Source organism: Anopheles gambiae, chromosome 3, assembly GCF_943734735.2.
Source record: "Anopheles gambiae chromosome 3, idAnoGambNW_F1_1, whole genome shotgun sequence".
Classification (NCBI taxonomy): Eukaryota; Metazoa; Arthropoda; class Insecta; order Diptera; family Culicidae; genus Anopheles; species Anopheles gambiae.
The window spans coordinates 52,792,280-52,799,896 of NC_064602.1; the positions used below are offsets into that span (position 1 = coordinate 52,792,280).

The following is a 7,617-nucleotide window of genomic DNA, read 5'->3' on the forward strand; positions in this document are numbered from 1 at the left end:
GATGCGGGTCCCCGATGGCGGATAGAGGTGCCCGTTTGGGGACACCTGATGATGGAACGCTACTTCGTGCACGGAGGGAACGTGCGGCTGCGATGCTCCGGGTTGCTGCCTCACCGCCGGGTTGGAAAATCCCGGTCGGCTTAACCCGTCCGGCAAAATGAGTGTATTTTTTGAGTGATTTGAGTACCGTACCCCGTTAGCAGTTACTCTTAGAGGAATGAGTTACACCCTCGCGCGACCCCTCCCCCTCACCCCACCCGGAACGCACGGTGCGCTCTGCAGTTCTCAATGTGTATGTGTTCTTTCCAGTCATGCTACGAACACATCTAAAGATAGTTGTTTCTTTCGTTTCTCGTTTTCTTTCATGCATTGCCACGATCTCAAATACGCACTTATTTTAACAACAAACGCAAACACGGTCTTTTTTTATTTCATTAAACACTTTATTGAAACATAAAGTACACTTTCACAACACATTTAGAATCGTTCATATTCACGAATGGCGTCATACTGCAAAGTACCGGGTCGAGTCAAGCTGCGGGAAACTTGTCGACAATCTGCGTTGCCTCTGTTCAGCAAATTCTTACCTGTCGATCCACGTACTGCATGTGCGTCTGTGCACACTGTTTATTCACTGCACACTTTACCAAAACACACCGGCGCACGAGAGTTTGAACGAAATGCGCATCTACGCACAAACACTGCGCGCGGGACTTAGAACGAAACGCGCACAACCATCTCCGACAAAGCGTCGCGCTGTACTGGTGGTTTTGTACGCGTAGGAGGGGGGACATACGGAGCGATGGTTCGATGCTGTAGTATAAGCGAGACAACACGATGTGACGAGCAGCTCTAAGTTGTTGAGCTCGCTGAAAGAAGACACACACATTCACAGACGGCTCGTCAAAGCACGGTATTTGTATTGGTGTTAGTGAAGCGCGCGTGTAAAACAGAATGCGAACTCTCATCGCAGCGCGTTTTTCCTTGCTTCCTCAAGCTTCCTCATACCCCTCGGCCTGAATCACTCAAAATTTGGGGTCTCATTGTTTGCGTGGCGGAGGGCGGTACTCAAATCACTCAAAAAATACACTCATTTTGCCGGACGGGTACTCAAATCACTCAAAAAATACACTCATTTTGCAGGACGGGTGATGTCGCGGTTGTCGCGTCCGGCGAGGATCATCATGATGCATGTGATCCGCTTCCACAATGTACTCTTTTTTGGCATTTTTTTTTATCACGGGATGTTTTCGCTGCTTGTTCCGTACACTTTAGCTGTCGAATGACGTATTGCTTGTTTTCCTATGCCAACTCGATCACGAGTTATAAACAAAATTATAACTGTCAAAATTATCCCGAACACCCTGTATCTATAATGGATTTTTTAACAATAATATTATAGATATTTGTATATATATTGATACAGGGTTTACCTAGCCAATCGGGCGTCGTCAAAGCGTTATCGGTCGCCGTAAATACTTTTTCGGGCGACGTCAACTCTCAATTGGGCACTATTCGGGGTCATTTCTATTCGGGCCTTGTGAAGTATGAATCGGGCAAAGTACAGAATGAAAGCGTCCTACTTTGTATTTTGTTGCTTTCTAGTTGTAAAACAATACTTTTTTGCGAGTAGTTTAACTAATATGTAAGAAAATTCACTACAGGTGTCCCCCGAGATACGACTGTATTTGGGACCGAAAAAATGTCCCAAAGCAAGGCGTAAGTCGAAAAAGTCGTATGTCGAATATCTATGAATATTAAGTTTATAACCGAAGTTGAAGAGTTGGAGTTTATGATATCGTGTATTTTATTTAAAATAATGTTTGATATTGTAATAATTATATTTTAAAAACCGTCAAAACTGATGAAACATTTTTTTTATTGGAAATAGATCACAAAACATGTGCAAAATGTTACATACCTCTAAGTTCAATTCGTTTCAATCATTTAAAGCAAAATTTATAGCAAAAACCTGCTGACAACCGCGGCGAACGGATTTCGTCGTTCGAAGCCCATACTCGCTCCGAAAATGTTCCTTTTGGGTGTTTTTGCGGGTGCACGCACACCATGTTAAAAATAACCCGCCGTACAAACAACGAGGAAACACAAGGATGCGAGAGCGCGTTTTGGTTTCTACACAGTTTTGGCACTAACACAGTTACAAATGTGTAAATGTGCTCGTCCACTTTCCGCCAGCGCGCTCAGATTGATGTGCTCGCAACGGCGTGTTGGTGTAGCGATCTCGGCCGTTACGATAAGAAAATAACGAAGCTTCGTTTAGATGTAGACAACGATAAGATACGTGTAGACGCGTCTTAAGGCGGCCCTATAAAAATCGACGGCTAGTGTGTGCCCAGGCTGCAAATGACGGTCCGAAAGACCAAAACGCCTAGTTTATGCTACATGGTTAGCGGTTTGACTAGCTATTTATGCATTTTCGTAGCAAAATAAGAAGAAAAAAACAAAAAAAATGCTTTAATTTTAGATAACATTCAATAATAAATACTTTACGAGTAAATTCAGTTACATTTTCTTCAATGTTCAAAATTTGTATCGAACAAAACCCTAAGGCGAGCTTTGATCGTATTTCTTCTTCTGTATGTTTTTCTTGATGATGGTGGTATTTTTCACAGCAGTCGTGTTGTTTTCAATTGTCATGTCAAAAACATATCAATTGCCTAAACAACAACAATCAATCTTAAAGCAGCGGTAATTATTATATAGATTTTATGCCGGAAATTTTATTTTGTGAACATTTGCCAAGTGATAATAATGGATAAAAAGTTTTCCAAGCGGATAAAGTATAATTCGTATCTGGATCGCCAACGTGATCGTTTGGAACAAGAAGAATTGAATGGAGACGGTGCCGGTTCTACTGAAATTCCCAATGGTATGGGATTGATTGTGTAATTGTATATTAGCACATTCATTTGATATATATTTATAGCTATTTACAGTAGTTCAACGCGAGTCGAATAGCTTAGAAAATTGTGAAACATTTGCACCGGATAATGAAATCATTAGATGAACTGTCGAGTCTGATGAAGCTGCATATGAATCAGAAACTAATGGTGATGTTGTTGATTATTTGATTGAACATTCGGATGATGACATTGAACCAGGAACATCCGATGAACCATATTCTGCAGAAGGTGCTTTACGCGACTGGGCCATATCCACAAACCAAACTTATGGCTCAGTTGCTAAAGTAATGGAGATCGTTCGGAATGTGAGCTCTTGTAAGCTGCCTAAGGATACAAGAACTTTGCTGAAGGTAAAATGAAATATTTCGACCGATATACAGACAGTTGAAGGAGGACAGTATTGGCATCGTAAATTGCAAGAATGTCTTACCAAGCAGCTAAGGTATGTATTCAGATCAGTGACCGTGTTCTGTGATGATGATAAATTCAATGATAACTATTTACAGTGGCATTTCTCTGGATCCTGGCGTCAAACTTGAGCTGAATGTGTCTATAGATGGTTTACCCTTATTCAAAAGTAATAACCTACAGTTCTGGCCTATATCAATTAACGTCCATGACAAATCAGAAATTCCAGTTATAGTTGTTTCAATTTATTGTGGAACTACAAAACCCGCTAGTATTGAGCATTTTCTTGAACCGTTTGTCGAAGACTTAAATCTTTTAATGAAAAATGGAGTAGAAGTCGACGGTAGGAGGGTGAACTTTAAAATACGTGCTATAATTGCCGATTCGCCAGCTCGACCCTTCATCAAAGGTAAAAAAAAAAAACAAAATACTGTTTAAAACATGTAACATTTAATATTAATTAAAAAATTTATACACCACCGAAGGGATCAAACTGCAAGGAAGGGTTACATTTCTCGATTGCAACGCATCAGAACGAACGGATGAAGCTTTTCGGAAACAAATGTTAGTGATCAGTTGCATTGAATTGACTTAGGCGTAACAAAACGACTTTTGATAGGCTTGATTGAAGGTAAATTTGGCTTTAAAAAAAGACTTACTCCTTCTACACTTGCAAAATTATCTGGAATGTTGATGAACAATTGAATTGTCAGCAGAGATTCATCGAAAATTCCGCTCATTTCAAGATTTGCGTCATTGGAAAGGATCAGAATTTTCATCGTTTTTATTTGATGCAAGTGATGTATGTTTCAAGAGCGTGATGAGTTCTGAGCAGTATAAACACTTTATGTTATATTTTTGTTTGTGCTATAACATTGTTTTCATCAGATCTACAAAGAATCATTGGCCACTTGCTAATAATTTGCTTCAACTATTTGTAAAAAAGTATGCAGATATTTACGGACCTCAATTCGTTTCAAGTAATATTCACAATCTGCTACACGTTTACAAAGAAGTGAAAAATTTTGGTCCACTATATACGTTATCATCCTATAAGTTCGAAAATCTACTACAGCAAATGAAACTTCTATTGCGCAATGAGTACAAGTGCTTAGAGCAAGTAATCAACAGATTGTTGGAACAGGACGAATATTATGTCCATAAAAAGAAAGATATCTTCAATTATCCTTTCATTCATCAAAGCGGTAATATTATCACTCTCCATATCCGAGAAGTATTCTGCTTAAAATATGGACAAAGAAATGGGTGGTTTTTAACCAAATCCGGGTATGTTTGCCAATATATAAACGCAGTCTCACATATCAAAAACAACCAAACAAACATTAAGATAACGGCTAAAAGATTAATCAATACATCAAACAGTTTTGATTATCCATTTGATTCAAAAATTCCCAAGCGCCACAGATTAAGCTTAAACGACTGGAAAATTGAATATCCATAGAAAAAAATGAAAGCTCCATAGCTTCACTAGTTTGCTCAATAGATGGCGTATTAAAACTGATTATTATATTGCTATCCTTTTCTTGCAATGTGTTTCGACAAGTTTCATCTTATCATGACCTATATAGCCTTCTAACTTTCCGAGCAAAAATCTACATGAATGGTCGTGTGGTCAGATACGTGGGTATCAACACCAACGACCGTTACTCAAATCTCACTTGCTTCAATGCTGGTGGTTTCCATTGGAGTTTAGCATTTAAACAATCGTATCGCCGTTCTAGTTCTAGCGAAGCATAACTTCAATGCGAAACCATACAACAGTACAGAGGAAATGAGAAAGCTCTCCTCCAAGCGAGGAAGCTCAACTGGTTGGGTATCCCACAAACAGATAGCGCCACCAGCTTTTTTGCTATTTTCAGAATGCATGAGTCGTTTGCCGTCTGCTAAACGAAGTCTTTCTATATTCCGTTTAGGTAGAGTGCTTGAGTCGTTTAGAAGCCGTTTAGTGGTCGTTTAGTGGATTTGTGGTACTTGGGTTATGCATATGCATCGGGGTAATCTCAGCAATTTGGAGAAAAACGATATTTCTGTTGATTTGGATGATGTAAAATGTAAATTAATTGCCATTCCTCTTTTATCAGACAAGGAATTTGATTTTGTTCCCTTAGTTCATACAATTGGGATGTAAAATATAATTAATAAAAAATAGCAAGAACTTATTAAGTACATTTCTTTATTAAATCATTTCATTTACAAAATATCACATTTCAAAGGTTATTCTTTAAGTAAGAGGAAGCATAAGTATTAGAAGAATCAGAAAAAATATATGAAAAAGTCCTAACACATAGATGAAAAATGTAATTCGATAAGAATCTTATGGAAGGTATTGAATTGAATTCAATGGAAGGTATGGGTGAGAATGAACCGACGATCATAAAAACGTAATCATTGCCTATCGATGCCTATTTCCTATGGCGGTGATAAGAAGTCTTCACTAACCCTACCAGATCAAGTCTCTGATGTCCATTCTTAAACTTGTTTTGTAATAAATCTTTCAATTTCTGATTTGTTGGAGTCACACCCAAACTGATAAGGATAGTTAGAATGACTATGACCAACGTCACATGCCAGGTGAGGTTGGATGGAAAACTCTCAGGACCTTTTGCTACCACCAAAGGTTTGCGCCAGGGGGACGGGCTTGCTTGTCTCTTATTCAACCTGGCGCTAGAGAGGGCCATCCGTGACTCGAGGGTGGAGACTACGGGAACCATCTTCTATAAGTCAACCCAGATCCTGGCATACGCTGATGATATAGACATCATTGGTCTGCGGCTCTCCTATGTAGCAGAAGCCTACCAAGGGATCGAGCAGGCGGCAGAGAGCCTCGGATTGCAGATAAACGAGGCAAAGACCAAACTGATGGTGGCAACATCAACGGGCCCACCAACAAATAATCAGAATCTACGTAGGCGTGACGTGCAGATAGGTGAACGCACGTTTGAAGTCGTCCCACAATTCACCTATCTTGGGTCAAAGGGCAGCAACGACAACAGCATGGAAGCTGAGTTGCGCGCAAGGATGCTGGCTGCCAACCAGTCATTTTACAGCCTGAAAAATCAGTTCACCTCCAAGAACCTGTCGCGACGGACGAAGCTGGGACTATATAGTACCTATATAGTACCAGTACTCACATACGCCTCTGAGACATGGACACTGTCCAAATCTGACGAAACCCTCTTAGCCGCGTTCGAGAGGAAGATACTCAGAAGGATACTTGGCCCCGTATGTGTGGAAGGACAATGGAGGAGCCGCTATAATGACGAGCTATACGAGATGTACGGCGACCTCACTGTCGTACAGCGTATAAAGCTCGCCAGGCTCCGGTGGGCTGGTCATGTTATACGCATGGAAACGGACGACCCAGCCCGTAAAGTCTTTTTAGGCCGTCCACAAGGACAGAAGAGGCGTGGTAGGCCCAAATTGAGGTGGCAAGATGGCGTGGAGGCGTCCGCCATTAAGGCCGGGATAACGGACTGGCAGACGAAGGCGCGAGACCGTGAGCGGTTTCGGACACTCCTGAGGCAGGCCAAGACCGCAAAGCGGTTGTAGTGCCGGATAACGAATGGAGTCACACCACCGAATGTACCTAACTCTTTAAATTGATTAATTACGTTAACGTACTTTTTGAAACAAATTTTTGCATTCGGCCGTTCAATGCCAGTCCAACTTAGTTTAGTTACAAACTCTCTGTTGAAAAAAATATCCATTGCGTCATGTAAGCGTTCATCTGAACCTTCTGAAGAATGCTGATTGTCCAAATATTTAGAAAAGTTTTTCTTAAATTCGGGTTCAGCCAATCTGCACTCAATATTATCTAAATCCTCTTGATTATTAACTGGTTCCCATTCAAAGTCTGTTTGCTGAACAAATCCAGATCGTGAAATCAGCTTATCAGTCACGATGTTGAATTCTGATCTTATTAACTTAATTTGTCGATCCATAGCAGCAAATTTGTTGCTCATCATTTCTGCTTGTCGTTTTTGCTCCTCCTGTATATTTTCCAGTTTAACTAAAATATCCGATAGGATTTGTTCACCACTGTTTGAAAAGTTGGTTTGAGTAGCAGTTGATTGAAATGTTGGTAGACAATCTGATGGAATGAAAAATAAACATAAATAATTTTATGTAACATTGTCACTTGTAATCACTTACGTTTAGTTGACTTCTGGCAGGAAGGCATTGGAGAATTTTGTTCGATATTAGTAATGCAATCAAAATGCTCAATAGAATTACATGATAATTCATGTAGCAACTGAGGGTGAAG

General features: G+C 40.2%; 1 pseudogene; it reads left to right on the forward strand.

The window, feature by feature from the left end:
- The first annotated feature begins 3,362 nt into the window (after nucleotides 1–3,362).
- LOC133392944 (uncharacterized) lies at nucleotides 3,363–4,794 on the forward strand (annotated as a pseudogene).
- The last annotated feature ends 2,823 nt before the right edge of the window (nucleotides 4,795–7,617 follow it).